General features: G+C 41.4%; 1 pseudogene; it reads left to right on the top strand.

The window, feature by feature from the left end:
• The first annotated feature begins 1594 nt into the window (after positions 1 to 1594).
• Positions 1595 to 7584, top strand: LOC127183643 (charged multivesicular body protein 4c-like; annotated as a pseudogene).
• Positions 7585 to 24111: the final 16527 nt, after the last annotated feature.

Below are 24111 nucleotides of genomic sequence, written 5' to 3'. Positions count from 1 at the left end.
TAATATTTTATGGTAGAATGGGCCCCTTGTCAACTCATAATTCATACTAGTGACAGGAAGTAAAATATTACTTTTCTCATTCTAACCAGAATTATGTTCTTCACTTTGTAAGGCATGGTAGTGGAAACAAAAGAGTGGTGCTGCTGCGACCTCTTCTGGCCAAAAGTGGTCATGCGCTTGGCCTGAAGAAATGAGGATGTGCATCACCAAGTATGGGGCGCCACCTTGTGGAAGAAAGAATTTAGTGCATCTGATCTGTGTCTTGTCCAATAGTTGACTTGGTTTGCAGCTACTTGATAACATGAGGCATCCTCACCACAAGCACCTCTTCTCTCCCAAAAAGAAACCCAACCTTGAGCTGGGTGTGGTGGCACAGGTCTTTAATCCCAGCACCTGGGAGGCAGAGGCAGGAGGATTGATGTGAGTTCGAGGCCAGCCTGGTCTAAAGAAGAAGAGGAGGAGGAGGAAGAGGGGGAGGAAGAAGAAGAAAGAAGAAGAAAAAGAAAAAGAAAGAGCGAGTGAGCCTGTCAAGGCAGTGGCTCATTATTAGTGCAAGAACTGAGGACAGAGGTAGATATCAGGGTTCTGATCTACAGAAATAGCTCAAGACTAAATATAAAGAGAAAGAAAGCTTCTGTTCCAAAATATGATTTTCACTAATTGACCACCAAGATAAACATGTCTTTGCAGGTGTGTGTCCCTTCTGGGTGAACAGTATAAGATCAAGCTTTATTATGCCAAGAGAACATTCATGAGAAATTAGAATGAATCAACCAGGCAGATAAGAACAAAAGTGATTAAAACAGTAATATAAAAGTGTAAAACTAGAGCAGGGTGTAGTGGCACATACCTGTAATCCCAGCACTCAGGGAGGCAGAGGCAGGCAGATCTCTGTGAGTTCGAGGCCAGCCAGGTCTACAAAATGAATCCAGGACAGGCAAAAATACACAGAGAAACACTGTCTCAAAATTAATTAATTAATTACAAAATAAAAAGTAAAACTTAGTTTGACATATGATATTTTAAAAGCCAAAGTGGCAAGCCGGGCGTGGTGGCGCACGCCTTTAATCCCAGCACTCGGGAGGCAGAGGCAGGCGGATCGCTGTGAGTTCGAGGCCAGCCTGGTCTACAAAGTGAGTCCAGGATGGCCAAGGCTACACAGAGAAACCCTGTCTCGAAAAACCAAAAAAAAAAAAAAAAAAAAAAAAGCCAAAGTGGCTGACCTTGAAGTACTTTAAAAAAAAAAAAAAAGTAGGACTGGTGAGATGGCTCAGAAGGTAAGACTAAATCCAAGGACCTGAGATTAATTCATGTGAGTCACCTGGTAGAAGGAAAATACCAACTCCTGCAAGGGATGCATTTCTATCCACCTGAAAAAGAAGACCATAAACAAAATAAAAAAACCAAATAGGTTAGGTAGTTTGTATTTTGTTAAGAAATACAACTATATCCATTGCTGCTTTACATAAATGTTTTGGATGCTACAGCACCCTTTTATCTATAATACTCATTTCCATATCTCTGAGACCAATGGCTTTTATGAAACAACTTTAAACTATGTCATGTGTACTCAATTGATGGTTCCTGGGTAGCCATGCCGAAAGAGTCCTTGTATGGTTGTGGTAAGAAAATTTGTTTACTATTTTCCACCATGCAATTTTAACTATGCAAATGAGAGTATTTATGAAGTAACAGGCTGCAGGTAATTCTGACTGGTTGCATTTTTGTGGCACCAGCTGAGTAAAGAGAAACCCAGCGTTTTGTGCCCAAGGGATTAAAAAAAACAAGGTTTATCTATTATTTATACAGTATTCTGCCTGCATTGTGCTAGCAGGCCAGAAGAGGACACCGGATCTCATGATAGTGTTATGAGCCACCATGTTGTTGCTGGAAATTGAACTAAGGACCTTTGTAAGAACAGCCAGTGCTCTTAACTTCTGAGCCATCTCTCCAATGATTTTTTTTTTGTTAAGTTTATATTTTATTTTCCCCCCTAAGGCATTCTTTTGTAATGTGTTTGAAACTTGGACCTGTATCCCATTAGTCCCACCCTTGTATGGCTTTTCTTAATATCTCTAACCTATACCTCACCCAAAATCCAGCATTAGCATCAATGTTTCTGTGGCATACTTAGTGAACAGGAAAGTTGGCTTCCTACCCTCTTACATTTGTCAGATATTTGGAAGAAAGAATAGCAGGGTGTTTGAGAGAGAATGACTGGTGGAGATGGAGTGACATGTTCCCTGTAGGTGCCTCTGGATTGTTTAATATGCTCTTTGTCTTCAGGTGTCAACAGTTCTGAGTCTGTTTCTCCTGCATCTGAGGCTGTTTCTTCTGATACAAACCTTAATTTCTTCCTGATGTAGCTGCCTTGCAGGCCCTGAAGAGGAGGAAGAGGTTTGAGAAGCAGCTCACTCAGATTGACGGCACACTTTCCACCATCGAGTTCCAGCGAGAAGCGCTAGGGAACTCGCACACCAACACTGAGGTCTTACGGAACATGGGCTTTGCAGCCAAGGCCATGAAAGCAGTTCATGAAAACATGTGTGACTCAGCCTCCTCATCTTCAATGTTGAGAAATGCTTTGAAGTTATATTATGATTTTGGTGGGACTGGGTCACTGTTCAGTGTATTGAATTGAATGTTCTCTTAGAGATAGTTTCAAACTTACAGTGACAGTTTTTTTTTAATTGAAGGAAAAACATAATAGAAATTTCCTTTCAACATTTCTCAGTTCCTTTATGAAATCCCATCTGTGAAAACCATTAGCAATGCCAACATCAGTGAGGGTGTAAGAACTGTAGAATAGTGATTGCCAAACTTTGGTGGGCATCATAATCATCTAGCTAAAAGTGATTCAAGAGGTTGCAGAAACCCAACATCCCTCAAACAAGACAGAGATTAGACCTTTGTTTTTAACCAAGTTCTCCAGGCCAGGACTGACACTTGCTAATATTTGAAAACCACTGACATAAAATATTAGTTACAAAAATTGGGGTTTATAGGTTGTTTTGTTTTGTTCTGCTGTAATCCTGTTTCCACAATTGCCATGTACCCTGGCAAATGACTTTCTTCCAACTCAGTTTCCTCACCTGTAAGTTCTTACTTACATGGTCTGGTCATTGGGAATTCAGTGAGATACTAGATATACCTAGCACAGTTCCTGACACACAGTGAACACTCAGTCAGTACTTTGAATGCATTTGGTCTGCGTTCTCGGTGAGGAACGCAGACCTTGGGACCTTTGCAGATTATGTACATTTCTGTCCAAAAGATTAGAAAAGCAGCAAGTGCTGAGAGACAGATGTTGTTCCAGAGAATGGGAAGAGGGGACAGAAACAGCTGGGGTTGTGAAGACCTCTTTAAGAACATCTTGCCTCGGTAACTCATCAAGCAGCTGTTGTTCTTGAACCTCAGGGATCAGTGTGTGCATGGCTGGACTCCTGGTCCCCCCCAGTTGTGGTAAGCTGAGTGCTGAATGAAGTGGAGTGCAAAGCCAGCTTTGGCTCTGGCTACCTCCCTTAGTAGCATCAGATGATAGTGCCCTTTTGGACAGATGTTCAGTCACAGTCCCAAACTTCAGCCATACATGTCTTGTACTCACTTTAATAAATACATTTACTACAACCCTAATGAATATTGAGCATAGAGGGAGGTAGGAAAATGACAAAATAATTCTTTTCGGTATGGTAAGAGTCTGAGAAACTGACGAAAACATGAGTTCCACTGGGCTCAAACTTTCAGAGCTGAGGCCAGTTAATTATGGAGGACACTGTCACTTCTCTTCTAGCTAACCTGCTTGGCCTACTTTCTGCGCTGGAGGAATGATTCAGAAACACTGTTACAAAAACAAGACAAAACCTGACCTGTCCACCAGGAAGACTTTGAAGTAGCTGCCCTGAGCCTGGACCTCCCTGTCTTCATTTGCTGAGGTTGTGGCCTCCGTGAGGGCATGCTGGCTCAAGTCCTGCTGTCTTTAGTTCCCTCCCACACACAGTCTACAGGGGAAAACCTTCAAGGAGTCAGCATTTCGGAACTACTGTGCTATATAAAGTGATTTTCCTGTTTAAAGATTAGTGAGAGCTGCCTTGTGATCTCAGTCAAGTGGTGCCACATATGTTCTATCTACCACGTGCACTTTCCAAACTGATCTACAAATATTGTTAATGACAAAATTATGTTATTTCAAGTGATTCTCAAAGGTAGAAAGTAATATTGAAAATGCATGTGATTGTACAGAATTACTAAATTTTTTTGACATGAAAGTTAGTTGTTTGTTTTTTCATTTTTTTTTGTTTTTGTTTTTTACATTGGTGACCAGGAATTTTTGTTATGGTACTGAAATACCTAATGAGTATATCTGAAATTAACTGGTTTTCATATAGAATTAAGCCAAGGTTCGTAAGTGTCGGATGAAATTCTAAAACTTTAACAAACTGTTTCCCAGAGATCTAGACAAGATCGACGACTTGATGCAAGATATAACAGAGCAGCAGGACATTGCCCAGGAAATCTCTGAGGCATTTTCTCAAAGGGTTCAGTTTGCCAGTGGCTTTGATGAGGTGGGTGCAATACTACAGAGTGTGGTCCTGTGGCTGCCATGGAGGGCAGCTTCCGATCACATGATGCAGACAACTTGCTCATTGATTAGCAGATAAATTATATTTATAGAAAGTGAATTTTCTAGGAGGGAAATGAGGTGTTAGTAGCTGATTTCCAGGAAAGATGACTAGTTTGGGAAACAGCTTCTTAATTAGGTTTTCAGCTATTAAGGAAGAAGAGAACAGCACATGATTATGTAAAATTAGTGACTTGTAATGGGTGGAGAATAAATAGTCTCATTATGAGGAATTGAGCTCTCACATCTGGCCAAATGCAGCAGCGGTGTCACTCTCCAGGCAGCAGATGGATTGTGCTCTGTGGCTGTTAAATTAGGAGTTAGGCTCCCTCTGTTTATTACTCAGCCTATAAAACAAGTAATTGTGTAATTGTGGAGTGGCGTCATTTACACTCCCGTTCCATTCACACTATTCAGTCCCACAGCCCAGGAAGACTGTAGTTACATTGGTGGTGCCCACCGTGAGAATACCAGTGGTTCCAGCCAAGCCACATGTCCAGGATGAGTATGGTGTTAGCCATATTCCACAGGGACAGAATAGCGCAGCTTCCTGTTTCTATGTCATATGATGGAGGATGAGTCTAAAAAATGAAGATGTGGCCCAGGAGTGTTAGGAAACAGTTTGCGGCAAGTAATGTTAGAAAATGGTAGTGATCTGGGGCTTAGCACATGGGCCAGAGGTTCAGAGCACTGGTTGTATTTGCAGAGGAGCTTGGTTCTATTATTAGCATTCAGAGTGGATCAAACTCATCCATATTGCCAGTTCCAAGGGATCTGATATCCTCTTCTAGTCTCTGTGGCCACCAGGTACACATGTGGTACACTCACACACATGTAGGCAAAACACTCATATACATAAGGGGTTGGCAAAACATGGCCTGGAGGTCAAGTTGGCCATGGCTATTTTTGTGTAGTCTTCAAGGCAAGGGTGCTTTCCAGCCTCTTGAACTATAGGAAATAAGAAAGAAGATCCTATAACAGGAAGGTATCTGGCCCACAAAGCCCAAAATATTACTGTTTGGCCCTATGTAGAAGTGCAGGATTGTTAATTCAAGGTCAGCCTTGGCTATGTAGTGAAGTCAAAGCCATCCTGAGATATGAAAAGAGACCTTGTCACAAAACAAACAACAGCAACAAAATAATCACATATAATATAAATGTGTATGTGCATAAATTCAGGGATAGGCTCCCTGGATGTAGTGGGTACTTGGTTTACCATTGCTCTGACCAGGAATCAGATCTCAATAAATTTGTTAAATGATGGGCAAATATATAACTAAGGAATCTATTTGGATGGATATACAGTTATGATAGATCTTTTCTGATAGTTTTCTGCTGAAAGACTACACTTCCCAGCCTCCGTTGTAGAGAACGTGTTAAGTATTTCTGCCCCTATCAGGGACCACATCTCATCTTCTTCTGTAGGCATTTTGCCCATGTACACACGTGGGTGACACTATGCCCCCTTGCTGTGAATAAGCATGGTCCCACCTAAGGCAAGCCTCTCTTTCTGCCTTTTGGCTCTCTACAGTTTCTTATGGTGTCAGCTTCTGAAGTATAATGAAAAGTCTTGTTTCTACAACTACTCCCTTCTGGAAGGGCTGATGTATGCTGGAGGGCTTCCCAAGTTAGTTGCTGTGAGCTATCTCAGACTAGGCAAGAGGTGACCCACATCCTTCAAGTCTCAAGCCGACTTTAGCTTTCTACAGGTGCAGGGTACAGGATGCATTAAGATGAAGGCAGCCATCTTAACATGTTGGGGCCATTGCAAATGAAAAATGCATTACTCTAATTTTGAAGTTTGGTTAACACAACCACATGGGCTGGGGACATAATTAAAAAGTAAAGCATGAGCCGGCCGGTGGTGGTGCAAGTCTTTAATCCCAGCACTTGGGAGGCAGAGGCAGGCGGATCCTTGTGAGCTCAAGGCCAGCCTGTTCTACAAAGTTAGTCCAGGACAGCCAAGGTGGCACAGAGAAACTCTGTCTCAAAAAAAAAAAAAAAAAAAAAAAAAAAAAAAAAAAAAGTAGAGCATGAACAAGCTACTGCTGTGTTCTGTACCCAGCACTGAAAAAAAAAAAAATCATGAGAACACACAATTGATATTGACTTTGATGCTTTGATAGAGGAACTACGGTATCTTTTTTTCTTAAACTTTCTGTGCAATATATTTTCCTATGCTTGTTTTATTTTCAATAGCATTAACTCAAATAAACTATTTATTTCATTTAATTAAAGTTGCAGAGATTCTCAACAGGAGAGGAAAAAAGAGCATACTGGAAAAATAACAATCAAGGTGTGAATTTCCAGAACCTGAGGAGATTATATATTCAGCACAAATTACTTGAATAGCTGTTTACTGAAGTATTATAAGATTAACTACAACAAATTTGTACAACCCAAAATATTCATTTCTAATCATTGCTCAGTGTTGCAAAAAAAGTTTAGTCTTAAAATAAATATTCCGTTTCACTGGTTTCCCACATATCAATCGGGTGGCAGATGTTCTCCTTGTTGTGTTTAGGGAACCCACCCCCCTGAAACAGTAGCTTCATAATTCTTTCTTTCTCCGGTGTTCAGGAAGAGCTGCTGGCAGAACTGGAGCAATTAGAGCAGGAGGAATTAAATAAGATGATGACAAACATGGAGCTTTCACATGTGCCTTCTTCTTCCCTCCCAGCACAGCCCAGGCCAGCATGCCGTCCTCTGAGCACCGATCTCAAGCAGGTCTGTTACCCTCCCATGACCCGAGTTCACACAGTTCCCAAAACATTTGCCAGGCCTGCTGCTTTCAGTACTTATTTATATTTCATTTGTATACAAAGACACATTTTACATGCAATTCCTACCTTTTTTCTATGTAAATGACACTGATGACTGATTTTCCTCATTTTTATGTTCTAGCATCTTCCAGGAGAGCAGAGGAAGATGATGACTTCAAGCAGCTGGCAGCTTGGGCTACGTAAACTAAAGTGGAAAAATTGGACACCTAAATTATTGAACTACACATAAGACACAAATGCTTTTGCAAAGCTTAGAAGCTAGCAAAGACATATTTTATATAAGTAATTGTCTTTTAAGTAACAGTTAAGTCATTTTTGACATAGTCAGGGAATGGAAAGGGCCAACAGCATCTTAGAAGACCCTTCCAGATTGATGGGGTCTGTTTCGTTCTCTCCTGTATTTCTGCTCCTGGTACACACCTAGTTGATTATGTATATATATCAAACTGAATTCTACTGACATTTAATACATAGTCCATCTTATAAGCCATCCCTGAGGAATACAGTTACTTAGGGTAACTGTTGGGAAATATTTATGCAAATACAAGGCAGCTATGTGCACCCAGGCCACCCATGGTAAAAGTAAATACACTTTATGTATTACTTTTTTTTTTTTTTGAGACAGGGTTTCTCTGCATAGCCTTGGCTGTCCTGGACTCACTCTGTAGACCAGGCTGGCCTCGAACTCACAGCGATCTGCCTGCCTCTGCCTCCCGAGTGCTGGGATTAAAGGTGTGCACCACCACGCCCGGCTAGTAAATATATGTTAGAACAGATCTGGGACAGCCCAGTGAGTCAATACATACATAGTTTCAAATGAGTTTTATGGTTCAAAGTCTTCCAGGAGCTTTAATTGACATTTATTAGGCCCACTGAGCTTTGATTGGGGCAATGGATGCGTCTCCCCAAATGTCTGAAAGCACTAATAGTTTAGCCTGCTGAGCGGGACTCTCCTGGGTGTGATCAGCCATGTACAAAACTGAGTGGACATGCACCAGCCATTATGAGACTGTCTTGGTTTCACAGCACTGTTCATTCTTTTCTGTTTTGTGCTCTCTTGTACTTTAACAAAAACAAAACAAAACAAAATTCCAAATGCTTCACAGCATGCACTTTGTAAATATATTAAAATAATGGCAATTAAAAATACATCTTGAGTACAATTTTAGCCATAATTATCTTTGATTGAAAATAAATTATAAAATTAGGTATCATGTATGTCATATCATAGACTGTAAAATGACAAATACCAGGATGCAAGGTGTTTTGGTGTTCTCTTCTCTCATTTGAGCAGCAACCCTGTGGTTGCTGTACTGGCGTGGCAGTCTCTGGGCTCTTTTTTTTTTTTTTTGTTTTTTTGAGACAGGGTTTCTCTGTGTAGCCTTGGCCATCCTGGACTCACTTTGTAGACCAGGCTGGCCTCGAACTCACAGCGATCCGCCTGCCTCTGCCTCCCGAGTGCTGGGATTAAAGGCGTGCGCCACCACGCCCGGCGTGTCTCTGGGCTCTTATTTCAGGTTTGGAAGTCTAAGTGTTGGGCTGGATGACGCATGGGGTGCCACTGTGCCACAGATGCTCAGCGCTGGCTGGTTCTCTTGGCATTCTTCCTGCCCCTCAGAGCACACATACCAAATTCTCTTCATTCTTTAAATTCTGGCTAAAATATTACATCTTGGGAATCTTTCTTTTGGATTTCCTGGGCTAAATTAGATCTTTTTACTGTGTGTTTGTTTGTCTTTGTTTTTGTTTTTGTACCCTACTTAGTCTCACAGCATTTTCCATGCTCTCTATCACACCTGAGAGCTTTCTTATGCTGGACTGTAGCAAGGTGAGAGATGAGACTATATGTCTTTAAATAGTCTATTTCCAGGGCTCTTCAAACTCTCTCATGTACAGCAGGCAGTCTGTCAATATTTACTCAATGCACAGCAACTGGTAGACCAACATGATTTACTTTCTGCCCATAAACAATTGTAAGATTGGACCAAGGCTGTGAAGCAACAGTATTGAGGCACTGAACTAAAGACAGCACTGGACAGCAATGCCTAAGAGAAGGAGACTGGTGCAGAAAGCACACCAGTGGCCTGGCTCACTGAAGGGGACCTGAACAGACCAGGTGCTTTTGGTGAGTTAATATGTGTTGGGGAGAGGGGTGTGTGTCAGGGCAAGAAGGCATAAACTATAGTCTGAATGTTTGAGTGCCCCCTCCTTCTCCCATACTTGCAATCCCACATCCATGATGATGGATTCAGGCAGTTGGGCCTTTTAGGACATGCTTAGGCCACAAGGCAGAATCTTAGGAGTGGGAATTGTGGTCTTATAAAGTTTAAATATGAAGGAGCTTGTTCACAAACTTAATCTTTGTAAGAAGATGGCCAGGAGGTGGTCTCAGATCCAGTGTGAGTCCCCACCAGCCCTGCTGCCCTGACCTTGGCCTGCTCTGCCTCCAGAACGTGATGAATAAGTTCTTGATGTTTGTAAGTTTTAAGACAATGACATGGCAGCCAAAACAATCTATCAGAGGTAAAACACATGAGCAGAGGGGTCCCTTCATATCTACTGAATGGATCTGTAAACAAACATGAGGGAAGTAAATTTCATGGACAGGTACCTTGTGTAAGATCTGAGATGCTCTCTATCTGTCCTAATTAAACACATGACCCATCTGGCTGACAGTGCAGCTGGCTAAGAGGACAAGACTGTTTCCACGGATCACACAGTGCCAGGAACACCCTTCATTTTTCCCATTTTCCAGAGTGACTTCTTAATTAGGGCAGGAGGCCAAATTATACCTATACTGAAAACTCTTCTAGGTCTATCCAAAGAAAACTAAAAATGAGCCTGAAAGCATCAGACGATTCTACATAACTAATTTTCATCCATAAAAATATATCTAAACAGCTAAAGGAGCATAAAGAGCTTCTTGATACCCAATGGTGTATTGGAATCAGATATAGAGAAAAAAAAATCATAAAATAAATAAATAAATAAAGAAAGAAAGAAAGAAAGAAAAGAAAAGAAAAGAGTAGGAAAAGACTCAAACCAGCATGGATAATAGAAGGCAAGAATATTGAAGGGGCTCTTGAGTGTACACTTCATATAATCACTACAGCTGCTGCTTACGTGCTAGAAAGGTGAGCAAATTACACCTGGGATAAGAAGAAAAGCACATGTCATTAAAAAAGCCCAAGCTGAAATGCTAGGCATGACGCCTACAGCAACTGGATGGGTATTAACAATAGCTCAAGACACTGCAGAAGAAAAGAGGTGTGTAAGTGAAGACACAGCAAGAGATATTACCACAAACACACAAGCAAAGAACAAAAAGAGACTGGGGCCAAACAAACAAACAGAGAAAGAGTGAGTTGTGGCGCCACAATAAGCCAGTCAGCAATGGGAGTCCTAGCCTGGTGTGGATGTCCTGCATGAGTGAGTTAGAAGGCACTGGGGAAGAGAACCAAACAAAAAGCTTCTTGAAAAAATAATGGTCGGAGCCGGGCGTGGTGGCGCACGCCTTTAATCCGAGCACTCGGGAGGCAGAGGCAGGCGGATCCCTGTGAGTTCGAGGCCAGCCTGGTCTACAAAGTGAGTCCAGGATGGCCAAGGCTACACAGAGAAACCCTGTCTCAGAAAAAAAAAAAAAAAAAAAAAAAAAAAGAAAAGAAAAAGAAAAGAAAAAATAATGGTCAAACTTAAAGTTTGACAGAACGGTAAAGTTCTAGTTGAATAAGATTCAGCATAACTGTTGATCCATTTTCTGCTGCTGTAACAATACCTGGGGCTGGATAAATCACAAAAGACTTAATTGACTCAGTTTTTGAGGCTGGTAAGTCCATGTGCATGGTACCTGCTGTCTGGTGATGTGTGGAGGAGAGTGTGGCTAAGTGGGTTCCCATTCCTTAGAAAGCCTCCCCCAGGGCTAATGACCTCCTGAGGGTCCTAGCTCTGCATATGATTAGCCCGTGAATCTGAGGCTTGTCTCCTGTTGTGAACTTTTAAGGGACCCATCCAACCCACAGAAATAGCTCAAGCAGAACAGTTGTCAAGGGTTACTGTAGACATGTAACTTCATGGACAGGTACCTCGTGTAAGATCTGAGATGCTATCTCTCCGTCCCAGTTAAACGCATGACCCACAAGCCTGACAGTGTAGCTAGCTTTGGCAGTGGGAGTGGTCTACACAGTCTCCATCAAACTTGTGAAATGAGCTTGTTTAGAGTGGATTTTAATTATGCTAAACCTTAGCTAATTTAATGAAAAACTGTTTTACAATACATTTATTAGAATCATTGAAGTATTTCAACAACTTGGCTTTGCCCTTTCCACCATTAAATTTGTAGAGTCTGTCTATGGGCCAGTGTTTTCTCGATGTCCCGAACTGTCATTCTGCCTCCCTCCCTTGTTCCCTCTCTCTGAAGTTTTGAGGCTCACTATGTAGCACATGAGCTCACTTCACACTCCAGGCCGACTTTGAACTTCACTCCTCTTGCTTTAGCTCCCAAAGCTCTAGAATTACAGGCTCGCATCACTGTGACCAGTGCTCGGCAAAACATTTGTGGTGGAAATTTACAGCTTGGATTCCAAGGACTTGGTGTATAAAACTGTAAAATATTTCATTAATAATTGCATATTTACTATATGCAGAAATATTATTTTAAATGGATTGCGTTAAATAAAATACATTATTGGGCATTTATTCTACCTATTTTTTACTTTTTAAATATGTAGTTCCTAAGAAATTTAAAACTATGAGTACAGTCTCATTACATTTCTGTTGGTTAGTTCTGGGCAAGACCAGCTCCTCCCTATCACTGAGTGTCCAGCTACTGTACGGGTTGAGACTCTACAATGCTAAAGTATAAAAAAAGTTTATTTTCAAACCTATAAATAATATCATCCTGAAAAGAAGCAAAAATAATTTGAAATGAATCCTAATACTGCCCCGTGTTGATAATTAGGAATGAAATAAATAAGGTACAGTAAGGCAGACCATGCTCATTCTGAGGGGGAGGCTCTGAGTAGGCTACTGTGGCAGAGCATTCTCAGCCTAGAAAAATCTCTTTAGTCGCATCCTGGAACATTCACTAAAGCCATCCACGCACACCACAGTATAACATGGATCGCAGTGGAAGACCCCAGGCTTTGCTCCCTTGTCTTGTGAGAAATATACTCAAGATAATTAAAAACAAACAAACAAGCCCAGGCTAGTGATGAGAATCAAAGGAAATTCCTAAAATGCAAATGGAAGGGCATCCCAAAGCAGAAAGACTTCTTTCTCAGAGTGGCCAACTGCAGGGAACGACGGAACGACACACTGTATCATTTGAGCAAGTGTTCTCCTCAGAAGTCACATTACAGTATCAGAACATTGGACTGGCTCCTGTAAGTACCCCTGGGCCCTCCAAAATGAGAGATCAAGATGGAGGTGGGGGTTGTGATAATCAGTGTGACCTACCTGCGGAAGAGGGAGCTGCTGCCCACCTAAAACGTCTACATGCTACCTACCATCATGTATGTCCAGCCTACAGGGGAGAGCAGGTCAGCCCTAACTGTAGTATTTTCTTCCTTGGAAAACAGAGTCAGAGCACTGGCTTATTTAGTGGAAACAGTTAAAATTTCACAATGGCATCTGCCTTAACAAACACATTAGGTAGTATGGTAAAGCTAGCCTGCCTAACAAGAGCAAAACAAAGAAACAAACAGCAAGTATGCTACGACTAATAAGGAACCATTACATTACAGCTCCAGGAAATAAACTGATGATGTGTTGGTCGATTTCTTTCTGTCTCTCCACTTTCTTTCTCCCATCCCTTTAATTTAAGACAGACATTAATGATTCCTTTGAAGAAAGTGCTTCTTAAAATAGCTGGAATCCTCCTCCATCTCTAGGCTCAGTTAATATCTTTTTTCTTTTTTTTTTCTTTTTTTGGCTTACTAGAAGTTTTATCGCATTATATCCAGAACACTTGAGCTATTTTTCAAAAGAAAACGAGCTAGGAAACGTGAAGGGTGGGAAGCTAGGACAAGCAGGAGGGTCACTCAGAACGCGCATGCTCAAAGGCCGCGTTCACTAGTTTGCTCCGACAGTGAAGGCTGCTTCTGCTGCTGAGACATCGTTTATAATGTCAGTGAGTAACCGGTCCCTCTTGGAAGCAGGGAAAGTAATTTTGGCTTCTTTGTGGAATCTGATGTGCGAATAGTTATTATTTTGATTACAGAAGTGCCACACTACTCTCACTTTTGATTTTCATGGTTTCTGTTACCCATGGAAAGCAACCATGTGAACACTAAGAGGACAAAAAAATCAGAAAGCAGAACTTCGATTTTATCAAGCTGCTGATAAAATCCTACACTCTTGTGTGCCTCTGGCCTGGGATGTGACTTGTGTTTTGTTTTGTGTGTCCACATAATAGCTAACTAGTAGCTTTCTTGATTACCAGATTGTCACAGTATTACAGTGCTTGTGGCCAAGTGACCCTTATTTTACTTAATAATGTATTCAAAGAGGAGGAGCAGAGGCACATGTAATGTTATTTTATTCTATTGTTGGAATTATTCAATTAAGTTATTACTGTGCCTAATATATAAACTCTGTGTGTGTAAAGTACATGTACACATAAGAAAACACACGGTTTGGTCAGCCTATGAGTTTAGGTATTCTCTAAAGATCTTGAGCCATGCTCCCTGCAGATATGTGTACATGTAATACATATGTGTTAAGCACAGATTACACATATTCTGGATTACTTTGTCTGTGCTAGGCATACTTTTGAAAATCTCCTCCTTCTTGCTCTTCTTGTTTATTTTCTTGTGTTTTCTTAGCCCTGCCTCTTGCTTTCCCTTCCCTTGCTTATCATATTCACTGTGTCTCCATTACTCACCATCTCTCCATTTTGTAGTTTCCACAGTTCTTTAAGTTATACCTTGTTATGACCACCTTATAATCGTGCCTTTGTTTCAAAAGGTTGTTATGACCAACTTATTATGCCTATGTTCTGCTTCTGCACCTTGGCTTTTTTTGCCTGCCAAACTCCCCATTTGGAAAAAACTACTCTTGACCTATAAAAACATTATCCACTGGAGAGATGGCTCAGTGGTTAAGAGCACTGTCTGTTCTTCCAGAGGTCCTGAGTTCAATTCCCAGGGCCCACATGGTGGCTCACAACCATCTATAATGTGATCTGATGCCCTCTTCTGGCATGCATGAACACATGCAGATAGAACACTCATATACATAAAGCAAATAAATAAATCTCAAAAAAACCAAACGAAATTAAAAACCTTATCCTTCCCATGTTCAATACTAATCTGTTGAACCCCTCCTTAGGGGGAGACAGCCCATGTGCATGGATCAACCTTGCTTTAATTGGTTTGTCTGTGATTATGGTCAGTGGTCTTCCTTCTCAAATCTGTGGGATTAACAAGGCGACTGGGAAAAGAACACCAGACAGGCACGAGAGGGACCAATGTGGTTTTAGGTAAGAAATAGCAGGGAAGATGCAACTGAATAGACAGAACAATCCAAACTTAACCAAGCAACACGAAAGCTTAAAAAAAGATTTAGTAATGCGAGAGCAAAGACTGAAAAACTAAAATTAAAGGAGATCCTTCCTGGGATGGGTGCTGGATCCTTCCCTTCCTTGAGAGGTATTCCAGAGCACATGCTAATGGGAGAGCTGCTGTTGGTATCTCCAGTCCAAACCTGTTTGATAGATTCCTTTTGTGTGCAGTATCTCAGAGGGGTTCAAACAAGTAACCCTCCTCCTGTTGGATTAAATTTCTGCCCAGAAGTGAGTGGGGTCAGCCCTCCTTAAGAGTTATCTAGTCCTCGGGCTGGGTGGTGGTGGCACATGCCTTTAATCCCAGAACTCTGGAAGCAGAGGCAGGTGGATTGCTGTGAGTTCGATGCCAGCCTGATCTACAAAGTGAGTCCAGGACAGTCGAGGCTACACAGAGAAACCCTGTCTCGAAAAACAAAAAAACAAAACAAAACAAAGAGTTATCTAGTACTCGACTAGAGCTGCTCCAAGGTAAGTTTCACTCATCTTTCTATGCTGGATGGTCAGCTTCTTGTAAGAGTTTCAATGACTAGGTTCTCTAGGTAGCCAGCCCCATGTTTGTGTTTACCTTTTGGCCTGGATGTGCTGGTCTTTCCAGTGCATGAGCTGTCTGTTGGCTCTGGAGGGGTGTTCACGTGATTCTGGGGTTTTCCAAGTCTCTTGGCTGTGCCTCCTGCAGAACTACTTCTGTGGTGCGTGTGTGTGTGTGTGTGTGTGTGTGTGTGTGTGTGTGTTTGTGTGTGTGTGTGGTCTTTGCCTCAGCATGACTATTAAGACAAGTGATATAGACTGGCAGGCACCTGGTGATTCCTAGCATCTATTTCATGATGCCTGTGGCACCTCCTTCCACAAGTGTGTATCTTCTATATTCACTTCTGGAAAATTTACCTTTTCCAGTTTGTGTTCAAATCCATCCCTTGGGATAGGGAATTCTTTTCTTCCCTGTCACTTTCTTCCATGCTGTATGTTAGAGTCTGTAGTGTTCCTATTTCTTTGTGTTGTCTCCTTCATGCTTGCTCTTTATGAAGGCCCTGCATTACGCCCCCAGACTCACACCCTCCTTCCTGAGCAGCAGGTCAAGTGTTTTTGTTTTGTTTTGTTTTTCATTGATAGGGATGGGAGCTGTGGTGATTAATCTTGATTGATGGGATTGAGGATCACTATGGTAACGAACCTCTAGGAAAGTCTGCATGGGAGTTTCTAGATTGGGTTACCTGCAGTGGGAACACCCACTATAATTGTTGACTGCACCATTTTATGGAGGCTGGGACTAATCAAGCAAATGGGGCATTCCAGTTTCCCAGGCCACCAGCAGCCAACTGTTTCAGGCTCCTGCCACAAGAACATCCCCACCATGAGAACAAGCAAAGCTACCCTCAGTTACTTTTGTCAGGTTTTGTGGCAGCAATAAGACAAGCAACTAAAACAGTAACCACTCAGTATTTTGTATATTAAAAATTATGTCTAAAACCAGCAAGGCAAAAAAAGATATGGTTTGGATATGAGATATCACCATGGGTTTATATGGTGTACTCTTGGTTCCCAGACGGTCCTGGAAATGTTAGGTAGAACGACGTGTCAGGAGTTGGACCTCTGAAGGTTCACTCCTCCCTGGCTGCTTCCTCTCATCATGAGGTGAGTTGCCTCCTCCTGTGCATGCTCTTGTTTTCTTTCTAGTCTGCTTCATTACCAATCCAGAATCCACAGAACTGGTGACGTGCATCTTAAAGCTCTGAGGCCTGGAGCTACAATAAGTGTTTTTTCTCTTAAAATTTCCCCTCAGGTATTTTGACCACAGATACACACAGGATCAGTTTTATGTTCTCTTGTGATGGTGAAGAATTTGTCAAGAGAGTCTCAGTAAATGAAATACACTGTTGAAATTATTTGAGAGGTAAATGGAATGAATGAACACACTGATTTAGCTGGTTCCATTCTTAGCTGGGGTAGGCAGTCAGTCATCTAAGATAAGTCTTGGGATGTGCCTCCCTTAGGCAAGACCATGAAATATGAGCTGGTCAGTCATCTGAAACCTTGGGGTTTTTAATCCTGAGCCAGGCTGATTCTCCCTTGCCCTTCTAAGGAGAAAAATCATCATTGTGTTGTTACTCATAAGAGCCACGAGGCGGCACTCTAAGCCCATCGTAAATGCTAGGAAGGCGCACTGACTAAAATCTGTCTCTAATTGTGGGAAATTGGTAATAGTTTATATGTTATTAATTGGATCTTGCAAATGAAAATAGTTGCTTCAAAACGAGCCAGTAGGGCTGACCATATAGTTTAATGTCTTTGGAGAAGGCTTCTGTTGCCTTCTCTCTTCTCTCATCTCTCGGACCGCCGGGATCAGGCTACAGGTGGCAATGACATTTGACGGTACGTCCCACCTTCTACTACAGGTGGGTGGGACTGCCGCAGCCGGGATAGACGTCTATGCCTAGAGAAGAATTTATGGAAGACCCAGAAACCTTAATCAGATTAGAGCTTACTCATTAACCATCAGCCTCAGATGCCAGGTCTCCGGCTCCTCTTCGCAGAAGGGCTAGGACCTCATGACTCTAGCCTTGGCGGTGGGAACTACTGCCTACCTTACAGGGAGAGTACAGGCATTGCACCGTATTTACCTTCCATCCTTTCAAGAACCCACCTAGGTGAGCATCCATTGTCGGTTATTCTTGTAAAAGAATTAGAGGTTCGGAGAGCTTCACTCTGGGTTGCGAAGGGCCAGCGATTGGGGATCTGTCTGTTTCCAGTTGCTGATAACCCTATCGTCACAGAATGTAGGGGCTTGCAATGAGACACCTTAAATCATACAGGCCCGAATTCAAACTCTCAAAGGTTTCAGAATGAAGGCGACAGTAGGGCTGTGATTCCAAGGGAGAGTATCTCTGGCTCTTCATTCCTCTGTCTTCAAAGCCACTACGCTGCAGTTCACGATTATAGACAGAAGATGGCGCTCTGCATCAAGAGCGATCACACTGGGCTACCCTGAAAACCAAGGGTGGCTCTTCATTCTAAGGCCTTTCTTTCATCACATCTACAAAGCCATTCAAAAAGGATGGGGACATCTGGGAGCTAAGTCCCCACAACACTAACTTTACAAGTCAGAGTTCTGTTTAGTACTTTGAGTTGACACAAGTGTGGGGTCTTCTTGTCAAGCACTATAGCCTGAAACAACCTGTATAGGAATATCTCTGAGCCTTTCTAGGCATGGGTTACTAATGAACTCCTGGTGTGTGCCAGGTCTCCTGTTAGGTGGTGGCCATGCCGTGGTAAAAAACCGAACTCTTCTCTCTTCACACAGTGAAATGAGGGAAGTCACGGAAAACGGATGCATGTAAGAAGTCACACTAGGAGAAATTGCACTGGGGAAGGCTCTGGGGAGGGAGGGTTTAAGAGCAATGTTCTGGGACTTCTAAAGCAGCCATGCATTCAACGTGACTTTCCCCCCCCCCACTGTGGATTCTGTGTTGAGGAGGTTAAATAAATCCTTTCTAGAGTGAATTCTTATTCATAGTTCAAGTTAATTTTCTGAAAGAGTGTGCTCCCATTTTAGCAGAAGCTGGCGAAGAAAAGTGTGAAAAAGAGATCTGGTGTGAAAAGTGTGAAAAAGAATAAAATACAGATCTAAAATAGATGGAAGGAGGGAACTGGGTGGGAGAGGAGGTGGGAAGGGCAAAAGGGTGGGGAATCAGGTATGGGGAGAGTGGAGGTGGGGTGGGGGTTGGTTGGGGGAGGCAGGACCAGTAGAGGGAACAGAAGTGGTGGTGGGACATCCCTGGGACAGGGGAAGCTCCTAGGAGTATACAGGGTGACCCTAGCTGAGAATCCTAGCAGAGAGAGCTATGGGGCCTGACATGGCCACCTCCTTAGCCTGGTGGAATTTCCAGTGGAGAGAGGGGGACACCAACCCACCCATAAAACCTTTGGCCCAAAATTTGTCTCACCTAAAAGAAGTGTAGGGATAAAAATGGAGCAGAGATTGAGGGGATGGCGAACCAATAAGAGAGAATTTCTTATTTACAGCCTGGAATGAAAATGTCAGGCAAATGACTGGAATATCATGGCTCACAACGCTAGGTCTGATCACCAACACTGTTCTAACAAAGTTCTATTGTATTTTATGTTCACGGAGACATTTCTGAATGGCCACTGAGGGTGGTGTGGTATTCATTTCATTCTATATGTGCAGAAGAAGCTGCCATATTGTAGGCCAGGGAGGGTGTAGTTTGCTCATAATTCACTTAGAGCGATCAATATTGTAATCTGGAAAGCATTCTCTTCATTTTATAGAAAACAAATTGCATTTGTTAAGAATGAAACAGATGGTGGAACAATGCACACACATATGTATATATCAGTTATGTATTTGCTATATAATTATTACTGGCTTAAAGTTAATTAGGATATTATTAGTTTAAAATAATTGCTTTAAGTTACAGCTTAACAGAGGCTGTAGAGATGGATTAGTGTTTAAGAGCACTTTCTGCTCCTTCAGAGAACTGGGGTTCAGTTTCCAGCACCCACATAATGGCTTACAACTGTCAGTAACTCTGTTTCCAGGTTATCTTACCTCAGTGGGCACCAGGCATATACACAGAACATAGGCATACATGCAGATCAAACACACTCACACAGATAATTTTTTTTAAAGTTACAAATTAATATATATGCTAACCTTAGGAAAATGAGAAAATAAAGGCATACAAAAAGAAGAAAGATTAGGTCACAGTTCGTGGAGAAAAAGCACAGTCATCGTTTCACTATTTGCTCTTCCTGCGCAGAGATTCACAAACAGATGGCTTCCGGCCTCTGACAGTGAGACCCTGCTGTTTGTAGTCTCCTTCTTTCTGTACCACAAGCATCCTTCTTCCTCTTTGGCAGTGTCACTTCCCTAAAAGTGTAAGTGTAGGTTTGAGTGTCAGCAGTAACCTGACAGTTCTGTCCATAAGGAAACTTTGTGAGTGATGTGCTGTTCATCCTTTGAGACAAACCTTACATATCATGCATATGGCTTCAGCTTTCCTGTGGAATGATGGATATACATATCTTTGACAGCTGGATGGTGTTTATTATCTCTACCAGCCATACATGTTCATGTCCACACATTGCAGTGGAAATACCTTCACTGAACTTTTGACAGCCCTGTCCCTTCCTGTGTCTGTGGATGTCTTATATTTATGATTACTTCTGAGATCAAATTTACTGTATTTGAATGTCTTTTCCTTACATTTTGTTTTACATACTAAGTTTTATTAAAATAGGCAAAGATTAAATTCTGCGCTACTATTGAATTTCTCTGGAAGGAAAACATGATCTTCTCTGAAAACCAATTACTTGAGGGAAGAAAAACAAATTAACTGGAGGAGATACCTCGGTCTTGTAGGCATATTTCCATGACATTTTTCACCAAGGCATATTAGAGTCTTCTTCATTTAAGTTCTGCTAACACATGGGTCTCTAACACCCTCTAGACCAGTGTTGCATGGGCAAGAAATACAGAGATACAAAAAGAAGGTCGAGTATCTCTCAATTAATCCAACCCCAGTTCTATCTAGTCAGGGCTTTCCCCTTTGTTAGGGACAACTTTCTACTAGGGAGCTTGACCTGAACTGCCCAAATACTCATGGCCAGTGTGCTCTAGTGAAGCAGACCCTCTCAGTCAGTAACACAGCATGGACTAAAAGAGTATCAGCCGTCAAGACTGAAAATTTCCTTTGCTTTGACTTTTAATTTCTCCAATAATACAGTTTCAGGTTTTATGATGTCATTCATTCCATAACAACTGAATATGCACTGTGGTAGATATTTTTTTAAGTACAAGGTGCAGAGCAAAGACTAGAGGGAAACAGAAAGGCTCTGTTTTCTGGAGGAACTGCAGAGGAAGGCAGAGGATACAGACAATTAAAAAGTAGAGAGTAAACTTGGGATTTGGGAGGCTTTAGGATGCTGTAAAAAAAATGATTAGACTGGACTTGGGAAAGAGCCACCAGCATGGAGGTTGGGTCTTTTATTGTGGTCCAGGGATGTGTCAAGGTTGGGAGGCACTGGAGTCTGACATGCTGGACAACAGGTAGGCAACAAGTGACCAGTGGCCAAGCATTCTAGTTAGGTTTCTATTGCTGTGATAAAGACCATGATCACAAGCAACTTGAGGAAGAAAAATAAAAAGACCTGAAGGTAGATGTTAGACAGAAGACTAGTTGACAAGTTGGGAAGAGGGTGACCATCAATGGGAGAAGGATAAAAGAGGGTAATGGAAGATGAATATGATCATAGTACATTGTATCACATATGAACTTGTCAAAAACAATAAGACATCAGGATGGACGCTCAATGCTTGAGTAAAGTAAGTGATCACTTGAACATATATTAAACCTACTTTGCCAGCACCTCAATCTTGAACATCTTGCTTCCATACCTATGAGAAAATAAATTTGTTTAAGTAATCCAATTCGTGGCTTTTACCATAGTAATATAGTTATAGTTATATATTTTTTATTTCATATATACTTTGTCTGGATAAAGAAGTGTCTTACTTACTGTTCGATTGCTGTGAAGAGGCACTATGACCAAGGCAAATCTTAGAAAAGAAAACATTTAATTGGGATCTTGATTACAGTTGAGAAGGTCAGTCCATTATCACTATGGCAGGGAAAACAGTGGCAAGCAGGGCACTGGAATAATAGCGAGCTACATTCTGATCCAGAAGCAGAGGGGTTTGAGGGGGTGGTGGTAAGGGGGAAAGACTGGGTCTGGCAGGAGCTTCTGAAACCTCAAAACTCACCTGAGTGACACACTTTCTCCAATAAGGCCACTCCTTCTACTGAGGAAGGACAGCTGGTAGCCAAGAAGAGACTTGATACCCTATGAGAATATACAGGGGGAGGTAATCCCCCTCAGGAACAGTCATAGGGGAGGGGAATAACGGGAAAATGGGGGAGGGAGGAATGGGAGGATACAAGGGATGGGATAAACATTGAGATGTAACAAGAATAAATTAAAAAAAAAAAGTTCTACTCTCTGGTGAAAAAGTTCAAATATATGAGCCTAAGGGGAGTCGTTTCTACTCAAACTACCACATTCCAGGCCCTGGCCTCCCTAGGCTTGTAGCTGTATCATAATGCAAAAATGCATTCAGTCCAACTTCAGAAGTTTTTATAATCTCTATGAGTCACAACACTGCTTAAAAGTCTAAAGTTTAAAGCCTCTTCTAAGATTCAAGATAATCTCCTAACTGGAATCCCTGTAAAAGGAAAATTAAAAAAGCAGATCACATACTTCCATCATATAGTGGCACAGAATAGACATTACCACTCCAGGAAGGGGGAAGAATAGCATAGTGAGGAAATACTGGACCAAAGCAAGACTGAAAACCAACAGGGAAAATTTCAAACTCTTCATTTCCATGTCTGATGTCAAAGTGATCTATTGATCCTCAACTCCCTTCAGGTCTAAAAACAAACAAACAAAAAAACAAGCAAAAAAACCCACAAATCTTTCCACTACTTAGTTTTTGACTTTTTTCTCTTTGGCCCTGGCCCTGATTTTTTCTGGACCAGGGACAGTAGAGGTCTAAAAACAAACAAACAAACAAACAAACAAACAAAAAACCAAATCTTTCCAACTCCCTTCAGCTTTGATAACTGAAACACATCTCTCTCTCTTGGGCTGGTTCTACATCTAATCTTCAGCTTTATTTAGCAGGTATCTCATACCTCTGGCATCTCCAACATATTAAGGTCAGAAATGAAAAGGGAGACATAACAACAGTGAGGAAATCCAAAGAATCATTGGGTTGCACCTCAAAAGCCTATATGCCACAAAATTTGAAAACCTAAACAAAATGGACAATTTTCTCGATAGATACCAACTACCAAAATTGAACCAAGATCAGGTAAACAAATTAAATATCCCTGTATCTCCTAGGGAAATTGAGGCAGTCATCAAAAGTCTCCCAACCAAATAAAGCCCAGGGCCTGATGGATTCAGTGCAGATTCTACCATACTTTCAGAGAAGAGCTAATACCAATTCTCTTCAAGCTATTTTGTAAAATATAAACAGAAGGAACATTACCAAACTCATTCTATGAGGCCACAGTCACCTTGATACCTAAACCACAGAAAGACTCTACAAAGAAAGAGGATTGCAGACCAATTTCTCTTATGAACAGTGACACAAAAATACTCAATAAAATATTCGCAAACCAAATCCAAGAACACATCAAAAATATCATTCACCATGACCAAGTAGGCTTCATACCAGGCACGCAGGGGTGGTTCAATATATGGAAATCCATCAAGGTATTCCATCAGATAAGTAAACTGAAAGAAAAAAAAAATCACACGATCATCTCCTTAGATGCCAAAATATTTGACAAAATCCAACACTCATTCATGTTTAAAGTCTTGGGGGAGAGCAGGAATACAAGGCACATACCTCAACATAATAAAATCTATATACAACAAGCCTATAGCCAACATAAAACTAAATCAATTCCACTGAAATCAGGGACAAGACATGGATGTCCAGTCTTTCTATATCTCTTCAATATACTACTTGAAGTTCTAGCTAGAGCAATAAGGCAACTAAAGGAGATCAAGGGGCTACAAACAGGAAAGGAAGAAGTCAAGCTATCACTATTTGTGGATGATATGACAGTATACAAAGGTGACCCTAAAAATTCTACCAAGGAACTCCTTCAGCAAAGTGGCTGGATATAAAATCAACTAAAAAATAAAACAAAACCAGAAGCTCTGCTCCATACAAATGATAAATAGGCTGAGAAAGAAATTAGGGAAACTACATCCTTCACAATAGTCACAAATGGTATAAAGCATCTTGGTGTAACTCTAACAAAGCAAGTGAAAGACTTATACAAAAAAACTTCAAGTCTCTGAAGAAAGAAATAGAAGGAGATATCAAAAGATGAAAAGACCTCCCACGTTCATGCATCAGGAGTATCAACATAGTAAAAAGTCCATCTTACCAAAGATATATATTTATATTTATATATAGATTATATATAGATTTATAGATTGAATGTAATTCCCATAAAAATTCCAATACAATTCTTTACAGACCTTGAAAGATCAATTCTCAACTTCATATGGAAAAACAAAAAAACCCAGAATAGCTAAAACAATTTTGTACA

This window comes from Acomys russatus, chromosome 31 (genome assembly GCF_903995435.1).
Source record: "Acomys russatus chromosome 31, mAcoRus1.1, whole genome shotgun sequence".
Lineage (NCBI taxonomy): Eukaryota > Metazoa > Chordata > Mammalia > Rodentia > Muridae > Acomys > Acomys russatus.
The sequence above is the reverse complement of the archived record's forward strand: the minus strand, read 5'-3'. Positions and strand labels throughout refer to the sequence as shown.